General features: G+C 47.7%; 1 pseudogene; it reads left to right on the top strand.

Moving 5' to 3' along the window:
* The first annotated feature begins 1150 nt into the window (after positions 1-1150).
* LOC136317857 (transcription factor SPT20 homolog pseudogene) lies at positions 1151-4725 on the top strand (annotated as a pseudogene).
* The last annotated feature ends 10267 nt before the right edge of the window (positions 4726-14992 follow it).

The following is a 14992-nucleotide window of genomic DNA, read 5'->3' as shown; positions in this document are numbered from 1 at the left end:
AGAGACAGTCAGACAGACTCCCGCATGCGCCCAACCGGGATCCACCCGGCACGCCCACCAGGGGCGATGCTCTGCCCACCAGGGGGCGATGCTCTGCCCCTCCGGGGCGTTGCTCTGCTGCGACCAGAGCCACAGTAGCGCCTGGGGCAGAGGCAAGCCCAGGGTTTTGAACCAGTGACCTCAGTGTTCCAGGTTGACACTTTATCCACTGTGCCACCACAGGTCAGGCACCTAACACATTTAAAAAATTACAAAATGCCCTTATGTAATACATAGAGAGCTAAAAGGTAAGTACTCATGCATAAGAATGCCATGCTAGGGGCACGTCCTTAGGAAAACAATTAGGCAGGAAATTGCGGCAGAGCCAGGGAAGAATTCTGCTGCTTCCACCACAGCCTCCATGTATGCAAGAGCCCCAAATGTGGACACTTTGGAGTATGTTAAGTTGGTAAACCACAGGAACTGCCTTGCCACTGATGACAAGAGAGTCCAAGAACAGTGAACAATCCTTGAAGAGGTGCTCACGGGTAAAAGAAATGACCATCTTCTATGGCTTTCCGGCTATTGAATTCCTGTAAAAATTGGTGTTAAAATCGTATCCAAAAAGTATGTATGTTTTTTGTTGGTTGCTTCTGCATTGCTGTGTATGCTTAATGGTAAACACAAAGAAAAGGTCCCACCTAGTCTGGGTGTCCAACTAAAATGGGGGCACAAAAGCAGGAAATGGCGGCTTTGGGCCCCGCGCCCCCTAGAGGTGACAACAGTCGACAATGGGATAAAGCTCGAGGCCCGCTGCTTCCCCACGGAGTGTGTGGGTAAAAAGAGCGCGCATGCGCATGCGCACAGAGGCTTGCGCCAGCCCAGCGGTGCAGAAAAGGGGGCGCTCACACCCACTTCCGGCCCAGCCTGTAGACCACGAGGCACTGCAAGGTGGCGGCTGGTGCACGTATCTGTGGTCCTCAAAATCGTAAGTTTTCTGTGTGGAGTGCTTTTTGGGGGGCTGGGGTTCTTGGTGTACGTTTTAAGTAAGGCTGATCGCTCCACTGTGGAGTCGCAGCATTTGCAAAATGATACAGCAGTAAAAAGACAGAACCACGTGCATCAGCGCACTTCTATTTTCTTTCTTTTAGGGGCCCCGTTTTATACCGCAATGCAAAAGGCTTTAGAACAAGCGTTGGATAGTGCGGAGTGTATCATTGAAAATGCCCAACAGAGACCTCCTAAAAGGAAACGCATATCTAGCGGGGAAAAGTCTCTCCATGATAAGCTCTACGACATATACGTTGAAGAGTGTGGAAAAGAGCCCGAGGTTGCGGAGGAGTTAACAAGCAATGTGAACTTGTTAGAGAAGCTTGTTAAGAGGGAGTCCTTGCCCTGTTTAGTGGTCAACTTGTATCCAGGAAAAGAGGGATATTCACTGATGCTGAAGGGAGAAAATGAAGTATGTACAGAGACCATTCAGCTGCCTTATGAAGAAGGGGAATTTCTTGAATACTTAGATGCGGAAGAATTGCCTCCTGTTTTGGTGGATCTCTTGGAAAAGTCTCAGGTTAACATTTTTCATCGTGGGTGTGTCATAGCAGAAATACGGGACTATAGGCAGTGCAGTGATTTGAAGCCCTCTGGTTACCAAAGCAGGCATATTCTCCTCCGCCCCACGATGCAGACATTAGCTAGCGATATACACTCCATTACTAGCGATAACCAGATGTGGACCCAGGAAGACAAACTTGAACTTGAGAGCCAGCTGCTCTTAGCTACAGCTGAACCCCTGTGTCTTGATCCTTCTATATCAGTAGCTTGCACTGAAAACAGACTGCTCTATAACAAGCAAAAGATGAACGCTCCTCTGATGAAAAAAAACTTAGAGAAGTATTCTGCAGCCTCCCTGAATCAGCAGCAGGAGCCGTCTTGTAGCCCACTCCCTCCTGAGTCAGGGGCACAGGATTTTCACAGCAAAAGCCAAGAAAGTCAGGCAGGGCAGCAGCATGATCTCAACATTACTGGACCAGAAAGATTTGTAGATATATGGGAACAGCTACTCTTTGACTTAGAGACCCCTTTTGGAGTGGAGATGGAGAATTATGCTATACAGGAGGGCTCTTTCGATTATGACAATTCACAACCAACATTCTGGTCAGCCCAGAAGGAAGATGATTTTCTATTTGAATACGAAACCTTAGATGAGTCTCAGAGAGCAAAGCTGCGCTTCATGAAGTCTCTTAATGACCCATTTATCTCTGGAATACAACCACGCAAAAAACTCAGATATGACACACTGATGTCTCCACGCTGCTCCATCTTAGATGACCATTCCTATAGTGTCCTGTCTGCACCAAAGACAAATGCTAGGAAAGTAGTCAGTTGGGTTGAGGAATTAGAGCAGGAGAACATCCCATGTCCAGTCCAGGTGCCACAGGGCTCCAGTGACTCAGCCAGTCTCAGCCAGCTTTCTCCAGGGGGGGAAGCAGAATGGGCTCAGTCCGTGTTCCTTCAGTCTTCAGTTCTGGGGGAGGCAGCTCTATGCACACCTCCATCCGTCAGTCCTCTGTCCAGATCAGGAAGCAATTCCTCAGGTGACAGCTTTACTCCGCTGCAGGCAAGTAACCCTTGTAAATCTCCATCGCCTGCTCCTGCTTCGATGCCGCCAATTCTTCCCCAGATGTTTCCTGCGGAAGTAAACGGAGCTAACACACTTCCTACAGCCATACTGTCCACTGCCAGCTCATCACAAACCCGGGCCAGCCAGGTCAGGGCCACCTCTGCCAGTCGCAATGTTGTCCCCATGCTGTCCACTGCCAGCTCATCACAAACCCGGGCCAGCCAGGTCAGGGCCACCTCTGCCAGTCACAATGTTGTCCAACTGGTGGGCCCTGTTCACGTAGTTCCAGCTGTGGTGAAAGGTTCCAGCCCCATGCAGGGCTCTATCCCTGGGGCCAGGGCTCCTGCAGGAGTCAAGCCCAGCATTCTGCCGTCAGGGGGCCAGCCGCCAAATGTAGGGCTGGCTGCACCGCAGGCCCCTTCTCAAGGAGATGTTCAATATATTTCAGGAAACTTGACAGGTCTCAAGCCTATAGGTCTTCTCTGGGTTCCACATGATTCGAATGTTGCCAGTAACCAGCAGGAGACCCAGCAGCTGCCTTCTCAGTATATGCCACAGCCACAAGTTCAGCAGCCTCCCAGTTTTTGTTCTCAGCAGTCAGTGCCCCGGATTTCAAGTGCATGTGGTTCATCCCATCCAAGAATTATCTTACCTGCTCGGTCACCTGCCACCATTAATCCTGATGGAGCAGGAAGTGTTCTGTGGCCCCAGATATCGGTGTCATCTCAGCCTGGCTCTGCCCAGAGAGGACGTGGGCAAAGCCTTCGCCAGCAGACGGTCCAGCTCCCCTCTGCCTTCCAGCAGCAGTCGCAGCCCCAGCAGGTACTGGTGAGAATCGTGCGGATCACATTTCCTGTGCAAACAGCAGCAGCTGGAACAGCTCAGCCAGGTGAGGCCCGCAGACAGCAAGCCAGGCAAAGGTAAAGTGAGTGGAGACACGTGCAGCCCTCCCACACCCTGAGTCTTGCACCGTGTTCTCTCTTGAAAGACAAGAGCTCTGACCTAGATAAATTCTGAGGTTTTTATTTCGTTCTGGGTTATTTTAATGTATTGATATTTATTTTTATATTTTATTTTCTTTAGTGAGAAGAAGGGAAGCAGAGAGACGGACTCCCTTATACGCCGTGACCGGTAAGCAATGCTCTGCCCATCTGGGGCTGTTGCTCCTTTGCAACCAGAGCCATTTTTTTTAGTGCCTGAGGCAGAGGCCACGGAGCCATCCTCAGTGCCTAAGGCCAACTCACTTGAGCCAATCAAGTTATGGCTGCAGGAGGGGGAAAAAGAGAGAGAGAAGGAGAAAGGGTGGAGAAGTAGATGGTCACTTCTCCTGTGCGCCCTGACTGGGAATTGAACCTGGGACATCCATACACCGGGCCAATGTTCTACCACTGAGCCAACCAGCCAGGGCTAGTATTTTTAATTGTTAGATATGCAGACTTTATACAGAAGCATAACCCTGTAGTTTTTACAAAGAAATGGGGTGATTTAATATCCTGGAGTTGTTTTGCTTACGTCATTGTTTTGGTTGCTGTTGTTGACATAGTGATTTCTATTTAATGTTCTAAAGTATATCAAATCACACTAGGCTCAGTTTAAACTCCTGAAGCCTATTGTTTCTCTGAAACAATCAGTCTACAGAACCAATAAAGTTAAAATTACGTTAATTTAGCCCTGGCCTTGGTTGCTTAGAGCATCGTCCGGAAGTGCTGCTGTCGCCCGTTCGGTTCCGGTCAGGGCACATACAGGGACAGAGCGATGTTCCTGTTTCTCTCTCCCTTCCTTTCTCTCTAAAGTCATTAAATTAAACATTTAAAACTTACGTTAATTTTGCAAGACAAATGTTATTTTAAAAGCCTCTTGCTGAGTTAAGCAGCACATCCCATACGCTGTACCATCTTAACTACTCTGAAGTTGTGTGTTGTGCAGCAGGTCTCTAGAACGCCTCTCGTCCTGCAGCAGTGAGCCTGGACCGGCGGGAGCGCCAGGGCCCGTCTCCCGCTGCCCAGACCCTGGCGACTGGCGGGCTGGGCTCTGTCTCTGAGTCCGACTGCGGGAGACGCTTCATGTGGGGGCAGTCATACGTAGTTGTCGTTTTCGTGGCTGGCTTCTTTCATGATAGATGATATGAAAGAAGTATGATATCCTCAAGGTTCATCCATGTTGTAGCATGTGACAGGAAGGTCACAGGTTTTTAAATGTTTTCATTGAACGTAACATATACTGATGTGACCAATGAAGTGTTAGAAACATCTTTCAGAGGAACATACATTGGTGTTTGTATATTTAGCCGAAAAGGTTTATTTATTTATTTATTTATTTTTAATGGGGTGACATCAGTAAATCAAGATACATATATTCAAAGATAACATGTCCAGGTTATCTTGTCGTTCAATTATGTTGCATACCCATCACCCAAAGTCAGATTGTCCTCTGTCACCTTCTATCTAGTTCTCTTTGTGCCCCTCCCCCTCCCCCTTCCCTCTCCCTCTCCCCCCTCCCCCTGTAACCACCACACTCTTATCAATGTCTCTTGGTCTCACTTTTATGTCCCATCTACGTATGGAATAATGCAGTTCCTGTTTTTTTCTGATTTACTTATTTCACTCCGTATAATGTTGTCAAGATCCCACCATTTTGCTATAAATGATCCGATGTCATCATTTCTTATGGCTGAGTAGTATTCCATAGTGTATATGTGCCACATCTTCTTTATCCAGTCATCTATTGACGGGCTTTTTGGTTGTTTCCATGTCCTGGCCACTGTGAACAATGCTGCAGTGAACATGGGGCTGCATGTGTCTTTACGTATCAATGTTTCTGAGTTTTTGGGGGTATATACCCAGTAGAGGGATTGCTGGGTCATAAGGTAGTTCTATTTTCAGTTTTTTGAGGAACCACCATACTTTCTTCCATAATGGTTGTACTACTTTACATTCCCACCAACAGTGTATGAGGGTTCCTTTTTCTCCACAGCCTCTCCAACATTTGCTATTACCTGTCTTGTTAATAATAGCTAATCTAACAGGTGTGAGGTGGTATCTCATTGCAGTTTTGATTTGCATTTCTCTAATAACTAAAGAAGATGAGCATCTCGAAAAGGTTTTTGTGCAGTGTATGAGAGGCAATTTTTTCAAATTCGTCTGGCAAATATATTAACACTACCGGACACGATGCTTGTCACAGCTCTGTAGAGGGCCTGGGGGCCTCCAGATGTGCGCTGTGGGCGAGGGCAGGGCCGCGCACAGGACGGTCGCCCCGGCCCCGCGAGCCGAGCTCTCCTTCTGCCGTCCGAGGTGCCCGGTGCGAGCGGCACCCCTGTGGTGGCTTGCTCGTTCTCTTTATCAAGTCATTTATAGTTTCTTTTATTTTCTTTTTTAATAACTTTATAGTTATTTTTATTTTATAGGTAATTTTTTTTTCAGAGAGAGAGAGACAGGAAGGGAGAGAGAGGGTGAGAAGCATCCATCAACTCGCAGTTGCTTTCATTTCAGTTGTCCTTTGTTGTTTCTGATACGCGCCTTGCCTGGGGCTCCAGCCGAGCCAGTGTCTCTTGCTCAAGCCAGTGACCTTGGGCTTTCATGCCGGGAAGCGGACTCAAGCTGGGGAGCTCTGGGGTCCTGTGGACACTCCCCCGCTTAACCCAGCGAGCCCGCGCGGACAAGCAGGCGCTCCCAGCCAGCGCCCTCTCGGGGTTCTGATCCGGAGACCTCGGTGGTCCGGACGCTGCTCTATTCACTGCACCATCCAGGGCAGGCTCAGTTATAGTTTTAGAACTCCAGCTTATTTGCGGGAAAGTGAATAGCTAAACCTTTGTTTTGTTTTTTTATTGTTTTTTGTTTGTTTGTTTTGGTTTTTTTTCTGAAGCTAGAAATGGGGAGAGACAGTCAGACAGACTCCCGCATGCGCCGGACTGGGATCCACCCGGCACGTCCACCAGGGGCGACGCTCCGCCCACCAGGGGCTATGCTCCGCCCACCAGGGGCTACGCTCTGCCCACCAGGGGGCGACGCTCTGCCCACCAGGGGCGACACTCCGCCCACCAGGGGCTACGCTCCGCCCACCAGGGGGAGACGCTCTGCCCACCAGGGGGCGACGCTCCGCCCACCAGGGGCGACACTCCATCCACCAGGGGCTACGCTCTGCCCACCAGGGGGCGACGCTCTGCCCACCAGGGGGCGACGCTCTGCCCACCAGGGGCGATGCTCCGCCCACCAGGGGGCGACACTCTGCCCACCAGGGGGTGACACTCTACCCCTCCGGGGCGTTGCTCTGCGGCGACCAGAGCCACTCTAGCACCTGGGGCAGAAGCCAAGGAGCCATCCCCAGCGCCCGGGCCATCTTTGCTCCAATGGAGCCTTGGCTGCGGGAGGGGAAGAGAGAGACAGAGAGGAAGGAGGGGGGGTGGAGAAGCAAATGGGCGCTTCTCCTATGTGCCCTGGCCGGGAATCAAACCTGGGTCCCCCGCACGCCAGGCCGACACTCTACCACTGAGCCAACCAGCCAGGGCCTAAACCTTTGAAAATAAGTTATTTGTTTGCCTTTGGAGCGTTGTTCGGAAGCAGGATCCAGCCCCGCCCTCTCTCTCCCCTCCCGGGCCCGGGCTCACCAGTGGGCCAGCAGCCCTGCCCCGTGGCCCTCCTGTCCTTCTGGGCTGTCCCGCTGGGCCTCAGAGGATCCCTGCACCTTTCTGGGGTTTTTCCCCTTTCTTTATGGTGGTGTCATTGACATAAGAAACGAGCTGTGTAAAGCGTACGGTTCAGTGGCATTTACTAATTTACAGTGTTGTGCCACCACCATCTCTATTTCGAAAACATTCCGTCACCCCCAGAGTCTCTGGCCACTAAGCACTCGGTTTCCACCCTGCCCTGCCCGGCCCCGGAGACCCCAGTTAGCTCTCTGTCTGGATGGACTTCCCTGGTCTGCATGTTTCCTGTGAATGGAATCATACACCGTGTGGCCTTTGTGTCTGGCTTCTTTTCCTCCCGTAACGTTTTTGAGGCTCATCCACATGGTGACATGTGTCAGTCCTGGGTGTGTTTTCTGTCTGAGTGATAGCCCGTTCTTTGGTCAGACCGTGTTTGTTTAACCATTCGCATTGTGCATTTCGGTCACCTCACGTCTTAGCTATGTAGATAATGTCACTATGAACATTTGTGTCCAGTTTTTTGTGTGTCTTATATTTTGCTTTGTTACAACTTTGAAGGGCAGCCTGTCCATGTAGAATTTGTTTTTCTAAGTACACATGTATGTTTCTGTGCCTTTTATCCTAAGAAAACAAAGGAGATCTTTCTGACAGTTCCAAAAGCGATGAGTGAAGGGACAGGTGACCCACGAGTCTCTCTAGATGAAGTCGGCTGTACTGATGTGCTGCTGATTTAAATCAGGAAAGGGTTTTGAACAATTTCAAACACACATATTGAATACACCATCTGAGTGATGCTGTGCCATTTGAGCTCTTGTATCCCATCCTGGACATCTTTGGGAATGGCTCCACAGTTGCAGTGTTGTAGTGAAAGCAGCGAGAGTATATAGACATTCTCCACACAAAAGTTCAAATTTAAAGGAGTCTTTATTCAAAGCCAGCGACTGCATGGAGACCTAAGTCATTCTAATTATGCCACCTGGAACACAGTGTGAGGTTAGCTTTTAAAGACAAAATTACACACTGATTGGGGAATGGGGAGGAGGGGAAGCCTAGCAGTAAAACAAAGCAGTGAAGCAAGCTCTCTTATAATATTTCTCTACAGGATTAATTCAAGGAGAAACATTCCGGGAACATCTGCAACCTTGCGGAACTATCCAAGGCTATAGCCTGGGAACCCAGCCTCAAGGCCAGGGGTAGGGAGTTTTTTAGAAAAATTAAGTTCTGCTAAAAGTCTTTGTTTTAGAGAAAGTAAGTTCTGCTATAAGTTATTTATGCTAAGGGCCTTTGTTTTCAATATTTCATTTCCTACTGGTTTTAATTATTAACCAAATCAGTGATTTGTTTTCATTGCTATCTTCTTGTGTAGGTGTATATTGACTTCTGGTTATCATTAATTTGATAGAATTTATCCTCTCTTGAACAGATCTTCTACAACCTGCAGAAACTTTCTGAAACTTACACAAACCTTCAACTTTTATGAACTTTCTTATCTATTCAGATATAACTAGTTTTTACAATTTACTTTTTCCTTTTAAAAGTACCTCTATACATTACACCTTTTATTATTAAAACTATACAATTCCTTTCTAATTAATCAGAATTCTGAATATCTAAAAACCTTAACCTTTAGTGAGGACTAAGTTAGTAATAAGTAATCCTCTTTTAAGATATACTTCTTTTTGGAAGTATCTTTTTTCTGTGTCACCTATTGGACATATGACCAGTATTCACAGGTTATTCTACAGGGGTAGCTATGAGCATATATATACTTTTTATTTGCCTTGTAGCTTCTCTCCTAGCCAAGGGACCTATACCCCCTTTCTGTATGATTCATAATGGCACATGCATCAAACTTTAAGATGATTTGTTCTGGCTTTCTTTGGACCCTAGTTTCCCTCCCTTCCCAAAGTTTAATTATAAGGAGCCCCAATGGTGAGGTTCCTCAGGCTTCTGTTGTACGTTGACTAGCCAGCTTCGGTTTGTGGCTGGAGCAGGGCATATTGTTTTTCTCAGGGTCACCCTACAGTGGTTGGTGGGATACATCTGCACGGTCTATGAGGGGGTCTCCAAGGGAGCTTAGGGAGAAGGGGTGTTGCCCTGCCTAATACAATTTTATATGAGGTGAATCCTGCCTGGTAGGCGGTACATTTAGCTTTCAGCAGAACTAGGGGGAGTAAGTTGGTCCAGTTTTCACTAGTTTTTAGAATGAATGTCTTCAGGACTTCTTTCAGAGTTTGGTTTATTCTTTTGATTTATCCTAAACTCTGAGGCCTGTAAGCACAATGTAACTTCTAATTAATATTGAGTGCCTTTTCTACTAGCTGTGAGACCTTAGACACAAATACAGGCTCATTATTAGACCTAATATTAATGGGCAAGATAAACCTGGGAATAATTTTATACAGTAATTTCTTAACGACTGTTACTGTAGTCTCATTTCTAGTAGGAAAATCTTCTACCTATCCTGAAAAGGTGTCAATAAAAACTGGTAGGTTCTTACATCCCTGTGCTGCTGGCTTTACTTCAGTAAAATTTATCTCCCAGTGTTCTCCTGGGAAAGCTCCTCTTTCTCTATTTCTCTTTACTACTTCCCTATTTTGTCTAGCATTTAGTTGAGCACAGACTAAATGCTTGGAGACTATGCCTTCTATAATAGATTCTAAGCCTGGCAAATAGTAGTTTTTCTTAAATAATTCTATTAGGTCAGTTTGGCCTAGATGAGTAGCTTCATGTAGCTGGCTGATAATCTCTCTGCCAGGGCTTCAGGTAAGAAGGGTCTTTTGCCTGGCAACTCTAACCACCCTTCTTTAGTTCTAGTTATTCCTTTTCTTTTGGCAAAATTCTCCTCTAATTGGTTATAAAAAGGTGGCTTTGGCAACAAGGGTTTTGATAAAGTCATTAATCTAAAGGGCCTGCTGGCTTTAGGGCTACTTCTCTGGCTGCTCGATCAGCTGCCCAATTCCCTTTTTCCTCTATTGAGTCCCCTTTCTGGTGTCCTGGGCAATGAATAAGGGCTATAGTCTCTGGTAACCAAATGGTTTCTAGTAAGGCTAAAATTTCTTTGTTTTTAATGTTCTTAGCAGGAGACATCAGAAATCTTCTCTCCTTATAGATAGCTGCATGAACAGGGGCAGTAGCTAAAGCATACCTGCTGGCAGTGTAGATAGTGACCTTCTTTCCCGTGGCCCACCTCAGTGCCTGAGTGAGAGCGATAAGTTCTGCCTGCTGAGCCAAGGTCCCATGGAGCAAGACTTGGGCCCATATGGTCTTATCGGGAGTCACTCCAGCATGTCGAACCCCATCGAGGACAAAACTGCTGCCATCTGTGAATAGCTGTTCTTCCACTTTAGGTAGAGGTATATCAGTAAGGTCTGGTCTTGCAGTTTGAACAGCGTCCAGCACCTCAGAGCAGTCATGCAAGGGGATGCTTGGATCCCTGTCAGGCATCAGGCTTGCTGGGTTGATAGCCTGCATCTGGACAAACTTAATGCGAGGCTGATCTCTGAGCAGTCTCGGCTATTTCTGCAAACCTGGGGATTCACAACCTGCAGTGCCCAATTGCCCCGAGAAATTCTCAGATTTGTCTCTTGCTAGTAGGGGTTGGGATCCGAAGGATTGCCTCTATATGACTGGAGGAGAGAGTATGCTTTCTCACCTCAATGTGGTAGCCTAGATAGGTCACCTTAGTGGTGCAGAGTTGACCCTTTTTAGCTGACACTCGGTACCCCAGAATCTGCAGTGTTCATAGAAGACTCTCAGTGGTTATACGGCAGCTTACCTCCATTTCCACAGCTAGAAGCAAATCATCTCCGTATTGTAGCAGTGTGCATTCTGGATGTTCCTGGCAGAAGGTGAGCAGGTCCTGGTGTAGCGCCTCATCAAAGAGGGTCGGTGAATTCTTCAAGCCCTGTGGCAATCTGGTCCATGTTAGTTGTCTTGAAATGCCTGCCTCTGGGTCATTACACTCGAAGGCAAAGATGGGTTGACTTATAGGGGCCCAGGGAATGCTGAAGAAAGCATCTTTCAAATCTAAGACTGTGTAAAATCTCAAGTCCAGTGACAACAGGCTTAAGAGAATGTAGGGGTTAGGCACAGTTGGGCTTATTGTCTCAACCTGCTCATTTACTTCATATAAGTCCTGAACTAGATGATAGTCCTTGGTACCTGACTTCTGAACAGGCAACAAAGGAGTATTCCATTGGGATTGTCAGGGAACAAGAATACCAGCTTTTAACAGTCTCTTAATATGGGGGGTTTCATTCCCTTTTTAGCTTCCCTTGACTTAGGGTATTGTTTCACCCATATGGGACAGCACCTGCAGTAAGCTGAACAACTACTGGGGTTTGATGCTTTGCAAGCCCAGGCGGGTTGGTTTCCCCCTAAACTGAAGAGAATCTATGCTGTAAGTCTGTTAAATACTCATTTGAAACTCCTTGTTCTTCCTTGGTATCTATATTTAATAGATACTCCTCTGACAAAAGGCAGGTGACCATAAGCCGCACCTGGCTATCAGCCTTAGCATGGAATTCAGCAGAGTTATGACTAAAAGAGATGGTAGCTTTTAGTTTTCTTAACAAGTCTCTCCTAAGTAAAGGATAAGGACAGTCCAGAATGACCAAAAATGAATGCATAACAGTATTGTCTCCTAAATTGACAGTCTGCCATTAAATCCATGGACAAAGAATTGAATTCCTGGTAGCACCTTGTATGGGCACTTGCTTCCCTGAGAGCGGTCCGAGGGGGCAGTGAGAACAGAGTGAGATGCTCCAGTGTCAATGAGGAAGTCTACAGGGTAGCTTCCTACTTGTAAAGTTCCCTTGGGCTCCTGGGGGCTAACAGGTACGGAGCCCTGGCCCCGTCAGTTCTCCTGTGGATTAAGGACTCTTGGGGTCTGCTGTGATTTTTCTTTTATCTTTGGACAGTCTTTCCTCTAATGTCTTTCTTCTTTATAATAAGCACACTGATTTCTGCTTAACGCAGGCTTTTCTCCTCTTTGGTTCCCTTTCTTTTTATTCTGCTGTTCTAAAACAGCTACAACTACCTACCTTAGTCATCTTCTTAGTCTGTTTCTCATCAAGGGTGTTTCTATTGTTATAAACTTTCTGGGCTACTTCTAACAATTGGGAATACTATCCTCAGGAAGCCTTCTAATTTTTGTAGCATCCTTCAAATATTTAGAGCTGACTGGGACACGAAAGCTAAGTTAGCTGCCTAGGATTCTCTGGTGCCTCAGGGTCTAGAGGTGTGTAGACCCTGTAAGCTTCTTGCAGTCTCTCTAAGAAAGCTGCGGGGGTCCTCCTGAGGACCCTGAACGACTTCTGACAGCTTAGAAAAGTTCATGGGTTTCCTAGCAGCTCCCCTGATCCCAGCTAACAGAAACTGGTAACAAGTGTTCAAAGCCTCTCGTCCCGCTGTGATGTTGGGGTCCCATTTAGGCTGGACAATAGGGAACACCTTCTCAAGGTGGTCCCAGTTGTCCTCCTCAGAGCTGTTTCTACCTAGTACGACAGCTTTCCTGTCTCTTATTTGATTCTTTCTCCCTCCTCAGTAGTGCACAAGGTGAATAAAAGCTGCTGGCAATGTCCCAAGTGGGGCACACACATCGCCCCACTAGCAGTCCTGTTAGGGCCTGAGGCTTCTCCAAGAAAGGGGGGTTCTGAGTTTTTTAATTTTATAGGTCGCTTGAGGAAAAGGGGACATAAACCATGAAGGGTTGACTCCCCAGCAACAAGCCATCAGCAGACGGAACTTCCCCCAGGGGCAAAGTGGGTTCAGAAGGGGCAGTGTTCCCTAAGTCTTCCCCTCAGGTCTGGCTCTAGGTATGAGGCAGTGAGAAAGTGGCCTTCTGATTATTCCCTGGAGCCAAAGCAAAGGAGGTAGGAGGGGCTGTAGCAAGGGTGGCAGCCCAGATTGCTCCAAGGTTGGTTTACAGAACGGGAGGCTGTTTGGAAATGCAAATGACCCTGGCTAATCCTGCCACTAAAACCCTTTGTCCTAATTACTTGACTCAGCCCTTGAGCCAAGAAGGAGGGTTCTTTATTAGAGCACCTCGCTGGTCAATATAGGGGAATTGGTTGGGGTGCCTGGGATTCCCAGTGCCTGAGGGGGAGGCAGCAGGCGCCGAGCTGTGTGAGGAGCCACCATACAGCCCTGCGTCATGGAGCCCAAGTAAGTGTGGCATGCGCCCAGAACACCATGGAGGTGGCCCCGCCCTGGCTGCTGCCCCCGCTGTTTCTGCTGCTGCTGCTGTGCTGTGCTGCAGCGCGGCTGCCCCCTCCCCATGGGTTGGTGTGCGAGTGCCGCAGGGATAATGGCCCGGTGACAGTATTCTAGACTGCCCACGCTGTCTTTGGGTCTCGCGATTCTTGACTTAGCCAATCTGCTCTAAAAGTTGACCACTTTAATTTACAGAGAGTTTTCACTGTACCTTTAGACAATTTTTACATTATAATTATTAGAAAATTGAATTTTGAAATTTTAAAGCATATACTCAAGAGGAGTTCGACTCTTACTTTGCCCTTCCCCTATTGTTACAAACAATATTAGCTCAAATGAGCTTCCCAAGATCATGAAAGGGATTAAGAACCGAGGTTTGTGCCAGTTTTCTATAATGTCCTCTGTTGGGTCGTTCCCTGGAGAACCAAAGGACAGAGAGCTTTCAGACAAAGTTTGATGCACAAGGGGAGGGGGTGCCCGTGAGGAGCCACTCAGCTGCCCGCCTGGCCGTGTCCCTCATGGGAACTTAAGCGCCTCTTGACATTGGGCAGATTGGTATAAGGGCCCAGCTTGGATCAGACTGCGTCTGATGCTGCCCTGAGCCTTATGAGGATCGCCCTGAAACCTCAGGTTGGGGCCCACTCGCACTCCCTAGTTTTCACTGTGGAGTCACAAGCTGGAAACTCAGGTGCAGGCGCCAGAGCTCCTCATCACACACTATTCACTCGGGTTTTCGGTGAGAGACAGAGTAGCAAAGCAAAAGCGAAGAAGGAGATCTCAGCAGGAGTAAAATCAGAGAGGGACCCTTGAAAATAAAGGTCCCCTATCTAGTGAAGAATGCAGGAAGGAGATCCCGAAGAGGGACCAAACCAGGAGATGTCCTCTAGGATAGCTTGTAAAAATAAACAAAAGCGACAAAACAAGCAGAGGGTAAACATATGAGAGATCAAATCCAAATGTGTCCTGGGACTCTTCTGCCAAAACAAACTTCACATTTCTCTCTGCCAGTGTCTTGGCCCTGGAGAGCATATCGTGTGAGTGCAATCGCGTCCGAGCCTCGATCACAATAGTTTCAGATAGGCTAGCCATAAACAAATTACAGAGTGAGCAAATTGCTCTACTCACCTCCGGAGGGTCTACCAATGGCTTCAAATGGGCGGATGGGCACGCTGGTTGTCTGTGGCTGACTGTTGGCCAGACAGAAAAGGCCAGTGGGGCCCTGGAATATCTCAGGTGGCGCCTCCCCTGCTGGGTTTCCGCTGGGGCAGTCAGACCAGGGAGGCCGGTTGCCCGTGTGTGGCCGAACCACATGTGTCTAGAAGACACAATCTTGCTGGGACCTCCAAATTATGTTGTGGCGAAACCAGCAAGAGTATATAGACATTCTCCACACAAAAGTTCAAATTTAAAGGGGTCTTTATTCAAAGCCGGCAACTGCACAGAGATGTAAGTCATTAAAATCATGGGGCCTGAACACAGTGTGAGGTTAGCTTTTAAAGACAAAATTACACACTGATTGGGGGATGGGG

Source organism: Saccopteryx bilineata, chromosome X (assembly GCF_036850765.1).
Source record: "Saccopteryx bilineata isolate mSacBil1 chromosome X, mSacBil1_pri_phased_curated, whole genome shotgun sequence".
NCBI classification, from domain to species: domain Eukaryota; kingdom Metazoa; phylum Chordata; class Mammalia; order Chiroptera; family Emballonuridae; genus Saccopteryx; species Saccopteryx bilineata.
This window is presented reverse-complemented; position numbering and strand designations above follow the sequence as displayed.